The following is an 18,060-nucleotide window of genomic DNA, read 5'->3' as shown; positions in this document are numbered from 1 at the left end:
AGTTGAGTAGGAACGTTAGGTGTGTAATTCTTGTTTATTCTGTGCCACATTATTATTACCGCCAATAGGCAATATATTACTATAATATTTTCAAGCTTTTACGCTGAGCTCAGACTGATCGTTTCTTCATACGTACATTTCGTACGTTATATCTGCAAGTCAAAAAATTGTTAATCGTGTAAACAGAATTACAAGTAATTCGTGATTATAATTGAAATCAAAATGGTTTTACTGAGCATTTACGCTGAGACGTATTGAGCTACATTATTAAAGTTGATGAACATAATAGGCACTGTTTTATATTTTACACTAAAATAAATATTTTTTTCGTTTTAAACACATTATATTTTACACGAACAACAAGGGTTAAAAATAACTCATTTATGTTGAAAATATTAATTTATTTTATTTGTTCATAATTGTATGTTCATGTTTTCAGAAAAATGTTAATAATCATTTTTTTTCTTCTTTTTTTTTTTACCAATATCCGTTATGCTATGACATCTTTACGAGTAAATCCACTGTACGAAGATAGCCGTTAAGAAAATACTACATAATTAATTTTTTTCTTCTGGAATTAATAAGGAAAGTGGGTTATTAAGTGTCGGTAAATTAATAATTTATTATATGCTATAATATACTTAAAACTAAAACTGAAAACAAACCTCCACTACTTGTCTTTTTTTATCAACAATTTCATAATTGATGTGGACTGCAAGACCGCAATATCATTGTGTATTATACATTTATATTGGTAGCTAAATGGAAATATAATTAACAATATTAATCTAACCTCATTTGGTCATTCAATATTTCATATGGAGGGTACTATTTTTACAACAAATATAATATTTTTGCCAAATACTATGGTGAGACTAGTACTATTTATCACAATTTTAGTACGTAGTAGAAATAAAAATCAATTTTGTTTCTTATTCAAAAATTTAAAAATATATCGTCTAGAATTTTTATTATTTTCGAAATGGAATGAAAAATATTATAAATGAAAATCGCAAATAATTATTATGAGATTTACTTTATATTTTAAATTATGCGACTGGCAAATTTTAACTAGGATCATAGCTAACAAAATTGTCATTGAATTGTTCTGGATCAATAGAGCACAACACACAAGGCGACATTACTACTAGAACGGGTCAGCGTGAATGACCCTTCGGCCTTTGTATGATACACAGCACAAAAAGATCCTAACCAGTCAGTTTTTAAGGACACCGTTTATTTATAAAATCAATTTAAAACATTTTTATAAAAATACCGACAAATGTTCAATAAATTCATACTTAGTGCTTATTTTTGAACATTTTGTACTTTCTTGTTTAAATGACTGAAACTATAAGGTAATTAAAATATTAGTTATATTACATTTTTAATACATTATATATTTTCATGGAATACACAGTTTTAAAAGTTTTAAGTTTTAATAATATTTAAAAATAAATTACTATATACTTTTATATTATATTCGATTTAGTTGGCAAAAATATTTAATTCTTGATTTTTTATCAAAACGGAAAATATCACTATATTTTTCTTACTTTTTTTCAAGTATACGTTTACCGAGAAACTACTAAGTAGAATATTGGCATCAATAACGCATATATTATTTATATGTAGATGAACCCTGACAGGTATTTCGTACATTTAAAGTTATATTACATCAGAATAATATATACCTTTTCCTTGGTCGAAGAAATGTCAGCTTTACGTTTAAAATTACTAAACATGATTTTAGATTCTCAGTATCATTTCACGGCACTCATATATTCCAAAACTGGAATTACTTATCATGCATTCAAAACGATTATTGACAAAATCAGCGTACATTGAAGATTATTTTTGTGATTAATTATTTATTTATTGTGTGTTCAACGGGCAGTCAACCTTTTACAAAATATGATAAAAAATATAGAAAAAATAAAACAACTCAGATATATATTAGAATAATAATAATACAAAATTTTAATAATAAATTAACAATTTAAATGTATAGGAACAAAATAAAATCTAGTGAAATTAGCTAAGAATTTTTTAGAATTAATAATACATTAATTTTTAAATTATTACGTATAGAATTGAAAATATCAAGTGAATATAAGACTTTATTGGCTATATGAAGCTGCGTTTTAAGATGTGGAACATAAATTAAGAAATATAAATTATTTGCATTTCAAGTATTCGCATCGTAAATAAATGAAATTCGTTAGAAACTAAAATTAAAATAATATTTACCTTCATTTTAAATGATGAATTAATAATTTACATTACTATATGCTAAATAATTTACCGTATATTAAAATCGTTTTAAAGCATTATTATAACTATATTGGAAATATAATCGTCAATCTGGATATTTATAATATTAAAAAAGTCAATAGTATTTTGTCGACCAAAATTGAAGAATTAATGGCACCTTTGAATTGGCATAATATGAACCGAAAACAGTCTGAAATGAATTCCCGCAGTCAAATATTCAGAAAAATAACTGAAAAATTCATATGGTAACACCATATGACTCACAAGGTACGGATAATGAGTCGAGTAAGAGAAAATCATAACCGACTGCTAGACACATGTTTTGGGTAAGCTGCAATAGTGTGGGTGGGCTGCTGAGACAGATGTCTTGAATTTAGCAGCGATCATACATCATCGCAAGGCATATTCTTAAAACAATTCTCAACGTAGCTTGAGAATATATTGGTTCACTGCAAAAATACGTTTAAAATTTTCAAGTCGTTTTCGAAAAAAACATGTTTTCAGATCGTTTTAGAGCGATTAAAGCTTAGAGCGAGCAATTTTAACTTTAGAACAAAAATGATAACACCTCGAACTACAAGTTTGGAACTACATAACACAACTGTAAACACGACTTAAATAAATTTTGAAATTTTAGAATTCTATAATGGTTTGAAAAATTCCATAATATACTATGTCGAAGTCATAAAAGGAAAATAGTAATTCAAGATTTTCAATAATAATCAAAATTAAAATTTGAATGAATATATTTTAAAAGTTTAAAACTCACAACAAAAATAAAAAATTGCATTAAATTTCAATTCTAAAAAAACGAAATTGAATATCTTATCAAAACCAAAAAAATATTGATGTAGCTATTATAGGTACTAAAATAGTTTTACAGTAAGTAAAACATTTGACGGTAAAAATAAATAAATATTCTAAAATGTTTTTATTTATTTATTTATTTTTTTTATGGTACGAATCATACTTAATTTTAAGTTTAAAATTACAAAATTAAAAATGGCAAAACTTGTCAGTGTCAAAAATCTAAACTAAATTTTAAGAACCGATGTATGATTTTTGATTATATACAGGGTCTTACAGGGTAAACGAAAACTGAATTGGTACTCATACACAAACCAAACGAAGAATGCGTAATAAGATTTTTTTATTTTACTCTATGGATCTTTTACTAAATTAACTACGAAATTCGACACTTCCGCTTCATATATTTATTTATTCTGACAAAATTCATTCAAGAGTAAAGACACATTTATTGAAAATTGTCAGTGCAAGTTTAAATAATATGTTTTAACGAAAAACATAACAAAACGCTCGCACAAGTGTCGCATTTCTTTATATTTGGTTTCACAGACATTTACGGAGAAACGCGACAGTAATCCTAAAATAGTGAAAATGCCTCGGGTTTTGTTTAAACTTCTTATAAATAGTAAATACCACAAATGTTTGTAATTCCTTCAGTGGGTGGTCTCGGTAGATCTGTTACATTTTTTTAAAATTCGTAATTAATATATTCTGTATTAATTTTAAATTAAGTAACATACGTTTTCATTAAAATACATTTTGTGTTTTCAAACATTAGTAAAACTAAAATCTGAAAAATCTCTAAAAACTTCAATCTGTGTAACGGATATATGTCGATTGCTGACGTTACAGTTCGAAATTGTAACAACTCAATAATTTATTGATTGCAGATGAACATTGTAAAAATAAGTGTATTTAGTATTCATTTTAATCATCATTATATAGATATTTTCGATCAATGTTTGAGCTAGTGATTTTTTTTTTTATTTTACTTTGCGTTTAAAATGTTGAGGTTAGATGCTCAGGCGTTTTGAAAGTATTAGCGCCCTATATGACGTTTTAAAATGAATCCGCTGTCGATGTGTCACGCAGTATTTTAGCATTTATTACTCATGTAACAAGGTTTTTTCTTCCGGTTGCTATAACCGTCACTGGCACACCACGATATCGGCTATATCAGCGTTTTTCAACCTGGAGGTCGCGAACCACTAGATGAAAGATCGTATTCGTCAGAAATAATTAAACGGTCATGTAGAAAAACAACCTTTTGTGTATATTAAAAATAAAATGTTAATACGTAACCATAATAATAAAAATGAAAACGTTATTTTGTAGCATAAGTACACTATAAACTTCATTTTACTCATCTAGCAGTTAAAAACTCGTTTTTTCGATCCGTTAATGTTTATGATATAAAAAAAATGTTGGAAGTGATAAAACATGCTTAAGTTTTTATTACTCATTATAAGGATAGGGGGGTTGCGAGGGGACCGATTTTTACCTATTTTGGGTTTAAAAAGGTCGAGAAACGCTGGTCTATCATCGACCGCCACTGCTGTCGTCATCGGATGGTTTTCGGGCGAAAAACTTGTGTTTCGTTCACGAAAGAGCGGCGAGGGAAACAGAGAATGGTGTGTGCGCGCGAGAGAGAGAGAGTGAGAGAGGAACAAACTTTTTTCTGGAAAATGAAAACTGGTTTTCGACCGAATGGAAACCCGTTTCATGCACGCCGGGCCCACCTGAAAATACCGATCGAGGTGCATGAATTACGGACGCGGAACGCCGTGCGACTCTTCAAGCCGGGTTTGCACGACGCGAATCTGATGTGCGAGTCGAGATTCGACATGTTTAGCCCTGTATGAACTCGCCTCGAGTAACGAGCGAGTCAAACGAGGATGCCTCGAGGCGAGCGGAAACTTAGTCTGTATTTGGACGCGCGTCAAAAAAGATTCGCACATCTGTTTCGCGTCGAGTGAACTACTTCTTTGAGCGTCTTGCCTCACACGTAGCGTATTGCCCCGCCATCGTTGCCTCGCATAAGCTGTGGCTCGCCCCGAATCACATTACTTCGCGCATACATACATATCGCGTAGGCGAATCACAGATGTCTCACGAATCTTGCCTCGCGCATCAGATTCGCGCCGTGTAAGCCCGGCTTAATGGGTTTTTCGTACCACCGAGACTCCGCCGTCCACGAAAACGCTGCGCTTCCGTTCCGCCGGGTCCGTTCGAAAAACGGAAAGAATCGCGTACGCCGCGCGGGTCCTTCGCAAATTTCATTCGGCTACGACGGGACGGGGACGACGACGAAAAAAAAAAATACACGCCGTACGCGTACGCTTTTGGGCCCCATGACCGGTTATCGATTTCTTCGGTGCACTACGAAGCGCTCTTCCCGTACGGGGCCGTTTCTAGCGCGCGGAACATCATTTGCGACGGAACGTTTCGAATCGTAAAACAAACAAAAGAAATTGGTCGTGATCATGATCCGCGTTCCGACGCGTTCCGCATGAACCGACGTATAATATACATTTTTCACGATCAAAATTTTGCGGTACGTTCAGGCCCGTGTTTAAAAATTTGGCGCCCCCGGGCATATTATTTATGCCCTCCCTCCAAAAATAAATAATAATAATATAACACTTATTATTTCGTCCATAATCGAGCTTCTTTAATATTAAAATATACCTTATAAATGAAAATCTTTTTTGTCAATTAACAAATCAAACAAATTATAACATAATAAAATATACTATTTTATTTTTTTTTTTCATTAGGTACATCATTTTTAAAATTAATTTTGCTAAAATATTTTGCCGCCCCTGAGACTTGACGCCCCCGAGCATGTGCCTACCCGTGCCCCCCTAAATACGGGCCTGGGTACGTTCGTTTCAGGTAATGCGCGTATTCTTATTGACATCTGTTCCACTGTTATGTCGTGTGCGCCGCACAAACTTTTCTCTTTTCAGAAAAGTTAATTTTACGATTCCGTATTCGCGTTCTTGACGCGAACGAATTCGTGATCGTCGCGACGAGCCTCATTCAACCAGCTTCAGCTTTGCCGGTTCGACGCATTTTTACTACCATTATAGCTGCCGCTATTACTATATAAATAAAAAAAATATTTAAGATACATTGTACGCATTTTTTTGATGTTCTCGTACTTCGGGATCGATAAAATGATTTATGTACGCACGGTGCATTATCTAAAAAAAAAAAAAAATTACTTTTCCCCTAACACTGTGAAAGAGCGATTCGTCGCAGCAAAATCCTCTGAAAAGTTAAGCTAATATGCCGGTGAAATATTGTTCCATAGAGTAATTGTTTTTGATTCCATTCCTTTCAAAGTGCATATGAATTATTTGCAACTATAAAGCTTGTATATTATGTATGTTTTGATGATAAACGGTAAAACGTGTATTGAAAATGCACAACGGGAATTGAAAACATAACATTTTATGAACCAGTCTAATATGCGCCTTAACATATTCTATTAAATATTTATACAAAGTATTGTGTTTTTCATCCTAAAAACATTATTAATAAAAGTATAAGCATCTATGGACCCGCATAAAAAGGTATTCGAACATAATATAATACTGAAATTCGTGAAACTTCAGCGAAAAGTGAATAGATCCGAGGTTTTATTCGATACTTATTAAACGAATATTTATTTTTTTTAAACATTTTTATAATGAAAATTTAACAGCAATGATAATAAATTATTTTCTAAGTTATATCTAAACACAAGGTATTATTTGGTGAATTTTACTGAAAATTTGTTATTTTAACTGAAAATATTTGAACTTATATTTATAACGGAAACAAAATCTTAAAAAAAAAATTGTAGTTCATTTAAATTTATTTAATTTTATAAATGTGGTTATAATATTTTTTTATAGTCGAATTTGACGTGTTTTCCGATGCATAGTGACTATTGTTAACTCTAAATCATAATACATATTATGTGTATAATATTAATCACCTATACCATAACAATTTAACGCGGTTTGTAAAATACATACCTGTAATGAAATATAATAAATACCTTTTGAAACATCGTTGGGATAAAATGAAAAAATAAGTCACCCCTCCTAGCAGTTTTAGAAATTGTTAACCAGACACAAAACGAACACATGAACCCATTGTGATCCCCCTAAGGAAGTGGATACGTTATCGGCATCACAGACACCTGCTATACTCGATCTCTGAGGTAGTGTAACAAAAAAAAAAATGTATATAAAAATGATAATAGTAATAATAAAACTGTTTATTCGTACCTGCAATTCGTAACTTATCGAATATATATATATATGCTTGTGTGTATTTAAATATCGCTGTATAAAAATCGTTTAAATGAAACATATATATAGTACCTGTAAATAGCTGTGTATAGTATTTAGATATTATACGTGTAGTTTCCCATCAGAAAATTATAATTTATAGTCTTTTTTGTTGTTGTTGGAATTCAAATTAAAAAAGAACACCTACCGTCTAATCATAGGGTTATTAAATGTTATTTCATACGAATTGTTATTTTGGGTGGTATATATTACACCTAAATGTAATATAAGTACGGTCGTGAAATGGAAGACTGTGCGGCAAATTAGATTTAAATACTTAAAATGAAAAATGTCTCCATTCAGTGAAAATTCAGAATTCAGATAGTAACTTTTTAAAGAATATCAGAAAAATATGACTCAAGTGATTCTATTTCGCTATACTACGTATTTCATTATCTTTAAGATTGCGTTAAAGTATAACTACTGACAATAACAGATATTTTTTAACTCTTAAGTTTACCAAGTTTTGATGATGATATTTATTTTATTTTATTTTAATGTTACTTAAAACCACATTTTTAAAAACAAAAGTAAAACGATAAAAATAATTTATACTGAAAGAAATATTTTTGCTCTAATATAAAACTATAATAATTTAAAAACAAATTGTTTTCTTTTGTTTTTACAATACATTATAGTACCAAAATTATGAAAACTTAACTTTATTACATATTAATAAGTATTGAAATAAAACAATATGTATCGCAGTATAAAGTTACATATTGATAATGAAAACAAAGTGGTTTTGTAACCCAAACCATTAATTTTTACAATCAATATTTGGGTTTAATTTTTTATGTAGTTCAAAATACCAAACTATACTTATAAAATTGCATTCTAGTGAAAATTGTAAACAATAATATTTAATAATATTCCAGACAAGTAATTTTACTTTTTATATTTTATTTATATTGATATGATTAGAATATTATTTAATAATTTTTAATGAAGTATTTATATATTCAATACACCATTTTATGATTTTAATAGTACTAATCAATCACATAACAATTTTATTTTATTTTTAAATATAATTTGTTACTTTGGTATATTCTAGAATATTAAATAATATTTTTATTTACGTTAGCAACCACTACTGTTCTTCTATTTTATATATTAAGCCCCAACAATTTTTTATTTATGAACCGATATTTCATTATTTATAGTTTTATATCCATTTAATGTTTAGAGGAACATGAGTGCATTACATATCATAGGATGTATCATTTAGTTCTCAATTCATATTACTCAATACTTTAAATGAAATGTTCAGAAATGTAACATTATTGATTCAACAATTAATATAAAATGCTTATCCCCAGTATCAAAAAACTAATCTATTATTATACAGCATTAAATATAAATGAGTTAACTATTTGCAATAACACAAAACTTTAAGTATCTTAAAAAAAAACACATCAATTATGACAAAATAAATATTTCACACAGAATCTAAATTGTATATTGGAATTTATAAACTTAAATATAGTATAATTTTTACAACTTAAATTTATATTATTATTTATGCCGTTACATTATTTTCCCGAAAGACACATCGAACTAGAATACATTTCATTTACAATACGTCATAATTGCCATTTCGAGTAGATGGTTAATGGTTAGGTTCATGCATTAAATTGGATTTATGATTTCTGCTCATTTCGGGAGTGGAGAGGGTTTAATAATAAATAATAGGTAGTGCAAAAACCTCTATTTCGCTGTTGGTCTAAGGTTTTTTTTTTTTTTTTTTTAACACAAATTGAACATATATGTAATAATAAATCAATGGCAAGAACTATATGGTCTTTTCTTTTTTATACGCACATTACATTTAGATACCTGAGAGGAAGCATTAAATATAGTTCGTTGTAAAATTAATTTAATGAAAAATAAAGGGTTTACTTCGGAGTAAAATTAAAAAAGGTAAATAAATAACAATTGCAGTAGAGAATATTGTTTGAATCTTTGCGTTTCACATAGCAAATTATATATTTTATTTGTATAATAACCTTTGATCAATGGATAGGTCGCCATATGCAAGAAGAAAAAAAATGGATAGGTGAGGAATAGTATTAGAGTATTGGTAGACTCATCCTAAGGTACAATTTCTTCTTATAAGGACATGTTTTTCTTGATATTTTACTTATAACGCAAAGTTAAGATAAAATGATGCATACAAATAGTTCCGAAAATAATGATGTTAAATATCGATTGCATAAAATAATAACATGTAATAAATGTTAAATTTGCTAAAAATTATATTATTTACAACACAAAAATAAATATTTAATTATATATTCGCGTATTATGTCAATGTTACGATTCCTTAAAATAAATATTTTTTATGTGATATATACGTACCTATATTCGTAATGGTTTAATTGCTCTCATTCCCCTCTACTAGATATTTGATCTGGATCCATAACTCGCTATGATTCTGTTGAAATATTTTAAAGTACTGTGCGTCAAGATAACAAAAAAGTGATATTGATATATTTATGAATATAAGTCGATTATTTTCGTTCGAAATATTCTCTAGGGGGTTTATTGATGGAATCCAAACATGTACCTAAACAGAATATTTTTTTTCTCTCCTATAAACACTTATTGTAATTTAAATTGATAAATAATAATCGTTTTTTAACAATAATTTTAGTTCACATGAAAATAAACGAAAAATAAAAAAATGATAATTAATGACAAATGTACCTGAGTATGGTGTGCACGGTGGAATAATATAATGCACTATCAATTTATTAACGTATAAACCGTATACATGTATTATAACGTATAATAGTTGTTAACATGCAACTGAACTTGTATGTAGGTTACCTACGGTTTTTGCTGGTTTTATGATTAAAAAAAGTAATATGTGTATATGTATAATATATTATGTGTACGAGTATAAAAAAAAGAGTATTTTTTCATCGTTTACAAATTCTCGGTAACAACTAAAGTGAATCAAACCAACTCTGTGGTCACTTGTTTGTTTATGTAAAAAAAAAACACTAATAATAATTATATTTATATGGACGTACCTACTTTAAAAATGCAGTACAACTATTATACCAGAAGTATTATAACCCTAATATAATGATATTTTAATAAACATTAAATATTTTACGGATAAAATAAATATGATTTTATGATTTATGATGTATTTCTTTTAAATATCTATATAGATATGATCTTGTATCTTATATTGGTGTATTTGCAAAACCAACAATTAAGACTAGGTACAATGTGATTAGTTTACAATTTGTTTATTGTTTCGCGTTTACTCAATACTATACTTTACAAAATGCATATAATATCATATGGTTTTACTTAGTTCTATGACGACTTACTAGTGATTTTTATTTCCACAGTTTTATTTTGTAAATCTACGATACATTAAACAACCGAAAAATAGCACAACACAGAGCGGTTTTACACGAATTTACTGGTAGTAAAGTATTTGTGCAAGCACTTGTTTAGCAAGAATATCATGCATTGTCATAAGTTATGAATTCTTTTTTTCTTTGCACAACACTAAACTCTTTTCAGCGTGTGAATAAAAAACGATACACAATAGGTATACATGTATAATATAGATAATAAAGATACGCGAAAAATTGTGAAAAAATGAAATAGTCTAATAAAGAGAGAACTACAGCTCGCGAACCAAACACATAACATGTATCAATGAGTGATAATAATTTTGATTCCAGTGATATTCAAAAGTGTAAACCACCAGCCTACCAATTCGTGTTCTCATTTACACATACGTACAAGGTATACCGTGGGGATTTGCTAATTATTTTGAGTGGTCCTACCGCCCGTAGAAAATTATTAATGGACACCTTCACGGGATACTTTGCTGTATATACTCACTAAAACGATGTTAATATGAAACGTAACGTATCGACTACGAAGATGTTCGTCATAAAAACGTATACATGCATTGGGCACCAATATCCGGGCTCGACGTTATCGTGTTCGTCGCGAACATTGCACGAGCGAACGAAATGCAACAACGTTTTGAATTTGATTAAATATTCAACATTATGCCTGCGCTGCAAGACCGTTGCGGGGTGAAATCAAAAGACGTTTTCTTACCGTGTACCAACCGGCTGTCTTTAAAACGTACATAAAAGAGCGTAATTTTTTACGCGCGTTTCACGTGTGTATACGTTATACGGGTACATCTTGACCGACCGTTCGTAATCCTATCGTTCACATACGCGCATAAACGTGAACGCACACGTAAATGTGTACAGGTATAACGTACACGCGGCGTTGTTCGTAACGGTTCATGTATACACAGTGTTTACAGTGTTCGATAACTATGTAAAAAAAATAAAAGTCTCCCACTAAACCGGTTCAAAGGTTCCCTAGCAGGAGATTACGTGTTACGTGCGTGGATAAAAAAAAGAAGCAACGTAGAAAACTCGAAACGAACTCGTATACATACATTGTGTGGCGTTAAGATGGAGTCTCGTCGTCGTAGCCGCCGCTGCGAGTATGCGTTCTCACGAGTGTCATATCGCGTCACAACAGTGCGTCACGTCACGTGTACGGATGTCCTTGGAGCCGCGGTGCACGCAGGACATTTTGAGAACCACTGGGTAACCGCTGCAAGGGTCAGCCGACGACGGACGGCTGTACCCGTAGCGGCGAGTGCAAGCGCTATTCGGTGCGAGCATTAAAAATTCCTAAAACATGGGGTAGACAAAGAGAGAGAACGGCGACGGGGCAGACCGATAATCCTCCGGTGCGCACGGTCGATATAATAGTCGGCTTCGATAATGCGTGTGTGCGCTCGTTTGGCAACCCCTGTCGGTTAAGCGCGCGCGTATACGTGTGTGTACGTGCACTAGCCCTCCGCCGCAACGGGGTGCCACCCATTGCATATCTTTAGATCCCTTTTGTACGCATACGATTTATTATATAATTTATATACGTATATGCGTGCGCGTGTGCGTACCCTGCACACACGTGTACGTCGTACACCGCGTGTTATATAATTTCGTACCGACGTGCCAGTTTTGGTTCCAAATATTCCGTTCCCCGCTGCAACACGCGGCTGCTAAGCGCGTGATAATGCCTGCCGCGTAAACGTAATGTTATAATTTAATAATTTCATTTACAACGCGTATAACGTGCACGGGACACGGCGAATACGGTTTGCACGACCACCGGGGACTTGCTGCGGGCGACGACGACGACGACGACGACCAGAACGTAGAGAAAAAAAAATTTAAACAAAAATATGCAGTACGGTGAGTGCTGCGCGTACGTAACAACAGCGACGAACAAGTGCCGATATTGTGCGAACGTACTGGGTCCGTTTGGATCCGTGTACGATTGGTTTCGAACAAAATGATCAGATCGACAACAGTTTTTGTTTTCGATTGGTTTTTCACTAACGCCGATATCGCGAGTTACATACTAGTTTTTCTTATTACTTTACGAATATCGATTTGTTATCAGCGTTAAGTTTGAATTCGAATCTCCGAAACACGGTCGGTCACGAATTCCGTTTTACCGGTTCCTTCGGGATCGGCGTGGAAACGCGGTTCAACCGGCCGAAACAACGTTGAGCACCTGAACTGCATTATGAAAACGTATCGGTTTGCCGGAGAAAACAAAAATAAATTACATAATGTTATTGAACAAAACGAAATGATAAAATATTAACATCGTAGAATACAATATTATTATGCATGCAGTGACGTACACTAGTTTCTCAGATGGTAGTGCGGCGCGGAAAAAATTACACCCACCCGCTTACCTAATAACATATTCGTACTAAAACGTTTCTGTACTCCGTATAAAAATTCGTCACAAGATTATATAATTATATTTTTATGTACCACTGTGGTCGTAGATTACCTTCGGTAAACGAATTCGAATAATATTTTTAATTTATTGTTCTATTAATCGGCCGTTCAGTTTCCTCGAGAGTCCCAAGTGTACGTCGCTGACGCGGGACGTATTAGACTCCCGACATAAACGTATACATTTACGCCATCATCCGGTTGATGATTATTTGAGTTTATTTCTAAAATCATTATACCCGATTTCCATACGGACAACACTTTTAACATTGAGAGTTATTGCCGGAGAACACGGGAAATTCGCATTATAATCGAAACTGTTGAAAAAGCTCCTATTGAATGTCAATTATTGATATTACAACAATTTAAATATTCAGGATGTTTTTATTTGATATTTGAAATTTGCATCTTCGCGCATTATAATTTCTATACGTGTACCGGATACCACGGTTGTCGATTTCCTCACACGTCGGTGCACGTAAAACGGAAACAAACTGCGGTTACCGCCATTCGTATAGGCTTTGATGATCGGTGTATCGGTTCCGGTACGACACGGAAAGACGTTAAACGACGGCGAATTTAACACGTCGTCATCGAATTTATATACACACATATACGTATATCTTCGTGAATAGACAAATATTAATTCACATCCGAGCACTGAGCAGGAATATATATAGTGGCAAAAGAAAGAGCGTGCAGTTAATTTGAATATTTTTAAAACCAAATTTTTATAATGAGCTAATGCAATGGATTTCGTTATTATTATAGTATATTATTATAATCTGCGTACCATTACATTGTATACACTTCGAGCAGAATAAAACAAGCTTAATCGTCGACTTTGGTTGGTGCTTAACCTCATTACGATTTGGGTTCAACTTCTAGGACAGTTTTGATGCGCATTAACTCGTTAATATACCCGAAAAAAGGATTAACAGGAAATAAAAACAATCCCAAAAGTTGAATAGTAATTCTATGAAATCGATTTGAATAAAGTTAATATATTCTCGCTCCACCGCCAGTATTTAAAAACGATTTTCCAAGCTCAGTTAGTTTAGACTTCGAAAAATTCGTTTTTGAACACTTAATTTCATTTATTTTCAATATTTTTAAGCCTGTTAGAAATAGCAACCAGATGTTGTAAGCATGACCGTTATTTAATTAGTACATATTTTATGGTTTAGGAGGGACAAAGTCGTGTAAATTGTATAAAAACGCAGAATAGTGCGTAGCGCGAATTTCGAATAATTTTATGCACTGCGGCGCGCGTACAGAGAGGGTTGCTGTACAACAATATTTCAAAGCACTGAAATTCGAATATGATAATATCGAGACCGGAATAAGTCGAAAACGCACAGCGTATTGACCTCAAATACATGGTGTTGATCAGACGTGCGCGTGACATCAAAGGCTTTATTACCGCGATATCGGAATGTTTCCGTCGAACAAACTTTACTACAAGTTCAGATCGAATTCGCCAACCATCTGTTCGTATAACGGTCATGATATATATATATAAATATATATGTGCCTGTAAATGTCAACACAAAACGTCGGCCATTCGTTGACTTTTTCGCGTAAATATAACATATACTGTTTTTGTGGTCCTTGGGCGTAACGTTTACGGTCCGTCCGTGTTTATTTTTTCTTTTCTTTTCTTTTTTTTTTTTCCAAACGCGACATTATTTCCACTATACGCTATTTAAATAATTCTAAAATATTCACAACAGATACAATCAGTTCCGGATTTCCGCGGAGCCGGTTTTTCTGGGGCAACCACGTATACCTACATGTAAATATATGTATAGGTGTACAATGTACGCATTACATAGCGGTCTCACATGGATAATGTCCGTTTGCTCCAGACGGTCGACCGAAAAGTTGTTGTTGGTCGTTAAACTTGTTACCGACCACCGCCGCAAAAATGAATATTAAACGAGTTCCGACGGAGTCCCGTTTTCGAAAGAAAATCGGATTCCGATTTGAAACAACACGCGGTGTACACGAATTTCGTGAAAGGTATTAAGTAGTTTTGATTGATGAACACAGGGCCGCACAAAAAACACGAACCAACAGTGATTATAATGTATTATTATCAACATCTTAAACGTTATCCCTTTTACTTTTGTTGCATAACATATTATTCCAACATTAGCATGTACATGTATGGTTTAGTAGTATGGGATAAAATATTCGCCAAGAAAAGTTTTGGAAAAGTTAACCGAAGAAGCCCCCGATGCGTCATTCTATATTCATCACGACCAATTCCCTCGAGTTAGACGTTTCGCGTTGTATAAGCAGATAAGGCAGGGGCACTATACTTAAGGGGACAAGAAAGGGCACAGACTACCCTCCCCCCCCACCAAGTTAGTTATGTACACTGGTATACGTATAGGATTTAATCGTTTATTTTGATTTGGACTTTTTTTTTATTTTTTTTTAAAATTTAATCTACTTTAATCTACTTGATTTCAGGATCCCCCTCGTCAAGTGATAAATTTCTAGCCACGCTCACTTGGAAAAGTATCCTTGGATCCACGAGTAAGCATTGCAGATACACGGTTTACGATGATGGTTTATTTTATGTATGTAAATCAAAAATACCATTGAAATCTATTAACGTCATGAATAATGTTAATGCTGTATATTTGGATCCGCGAACAAACAAATCGTTCAAATCTGCTGGTATCAGAATCCATTAAAATGATTTTGTATTACATAAAAATAAATATTGGTGTATAAGTTTACGTACTGATCTTAAAAAGTTTCAAAACTCTCAATTAAACTTATATAGGTACTATATTATATGTTTGATGGTTAAAAAGAGATGGAATCTTAACTAGAATAGTAAAAGCAACGAAAATTAATGAACACGAAAAGGAATTCTCAAGAATCATTAAATTAAAATCAAATACTATACATTTACGTACGAAATGCATAATATAAACTATTTTGAACTTTCATTAATTACATACAATAACATTTACTATCGGCTCAAACGATTCGATTTAGCAGTATTTTACTGTTTTTCAAACATAATGCAGATCAAACCGTCGGCGGAATACATGTAATACATGTAAAAGATTCGGACACATTCGTGAGAACGAGAATTGAAATAATGTCGACTGAAAGCTTACTTAAGTCTGGCCGAAAAAACGTTTAGGCTGCTGTTTAAATCTCGCGAACATTAAATCGCCGAATTCATCTACTACAATACACTGAACCCTTCAGTATCGATTTTATACTATTTCCCAAGAGAGATGAAACGTCGCTTTGAATTCCATTAACTCTCGAAAAATGTTTATAATTATTTTTATACTGTAGCACAGTCGATCTTAATTATCTTATCTTTAATAAGATCTTATTAATTATACTCTTACGCATACGTTAAATGCTAAATATGCTTATTAGTTTCGATAGTAAATAACGTTTATTTTTAATTTTAAAGTAAAATCGACACATCATAATAATAGAAGCGATGACTGAAAAACGGTTTTACATATCGTGAGAACGAAATATCCGTTGATATTTTTTTAAACGATGTAATTTAAATTAACAGCCAGACAGCTAACTAAAAAAATATGGTATACCGCCACGTTAATAATAAACATTTTTTTCATTATAAATATTATATTGAAATGTATATTTACAATTAATAATATAGTAGTCGCGATTAGATAAAGTCGAAAACAACATGCGACTAAAGATAACGTAAATCATTTCATATGTGAAAATGACATTTTTTAGTTTTATTTTGTGTAACCGAAGTATTCGGGTTTAAGATATTATAATATATTTGTTGATATACGATCTAGCAAGTATCGTAAATAGGGAAATAATATATAATACTCGTATTGTGAAAAGCATTGTTTTTATGACGAAAAAAAAAAAAATTAATATAAAAATAGAATAATAATAATAATAATAATAATAATTAGGCGTAAAAAATACAGTAAGTGGTCGTAGACAGTTGGAATAGGAGAAGAAAACTGAGTTTTTATAACATAACCGAGATATGATCCAAAATTTTGTTGACGTAAATGGGTAATAATGCAATGATACTGAAGTTAAAAAAACACAGTAAGCAATGTAAACGTATTCAATACATTATTATGCACTTTAACAACATAAAGTATATTAGAACAGCATATGTAAATTACGTTTAAATGTATGTCAATTCGAATACACAAGTCATGGCTATGAAAAATTCAAATAGGTACGCAATACGTACATATGTGCGTTAAATGGAAGAGTTACATAATAATAAACAAATAAATAAATACCTTAGAACTCTGCAGTAGAAAACCATATAAAATTAAATTTGAACTCCGAAGTTATGTACGGAGCACAGTAATACCATGACAGCGGGCAAGGAAACTTTCAGCACTTATATCGTGCTGTAGGGATTTTTAGATATGAAAAATATTGAGCATAAAATGCATAGTGTAAAATGTACTTGTATATAATGTATCATATATCTGTTGTACGGCTGATTGTAAGGTAGTTGTGCGTCATCAACAAATTTCGAATTTATACTCGTAGCCTAACCGACAGAACAGGTTTCTGCGCATTTAAAAATAATAATAATGTCTATAAACATGTATTATGTAAATTAACGATGACCAGAGAACTAAATTGTACAGCATTGATTGAAAAATTTAGTCTTGTAATATTTATCGTTCAATGATATTATACTATTCAAAATGAACAAATATTGTTTTTGCGATTCCGTGTTTATTATAATGCGTATCATTTTATGTTCTATTATAAAAGGCATTTTTTTTTTATTTTTAATCATTTTATTTACTACTTTT

The 18,060-nt window shown here is 31.7% G+C and overlaps 1 long non-coding RNA gene across 1 annotated transcript; it reads right to left on the bottom strand.

Annotated features, from left to right (window-relative positions):
- Positions 1-433: 433 nt before the first annotated feature.
- Positions 434-17,797, bottom strand: LOC112684244. Its single transcript, XR_003148675.1, has 4 exons — positions 17,530-17,797; positions 1,695-1,902; positions 666-758; positions 434-571 (listed from the first exon to the last, which is right to left on the bottom strand). It is a non-coding gene; the product is annotated as an uncharacterized LOC112684244 (long non-coding RNA).
- Between the last annotated feature and the right edge of the window lie 263 nt (positions 17,798-18,060).

This window comes from Sipha flava, unplaced genomic scaffold, assembly GCF_003268045.1.
Source record: "Sipha flava isolate LNK unplaced genomic scaffold, YSA_version1 247_pilon_pilon, whole genome shotgun sequence".
Classification (NCBI taxonomy): Eukaryota; Metazoa; Arthropoda; class Insecta; order Hemiptera; family Aphididae; genus Sipha; species Sipha flava.
This window is presented reverse-complemented; position numbering and strand designations above follow the sequence as displayed.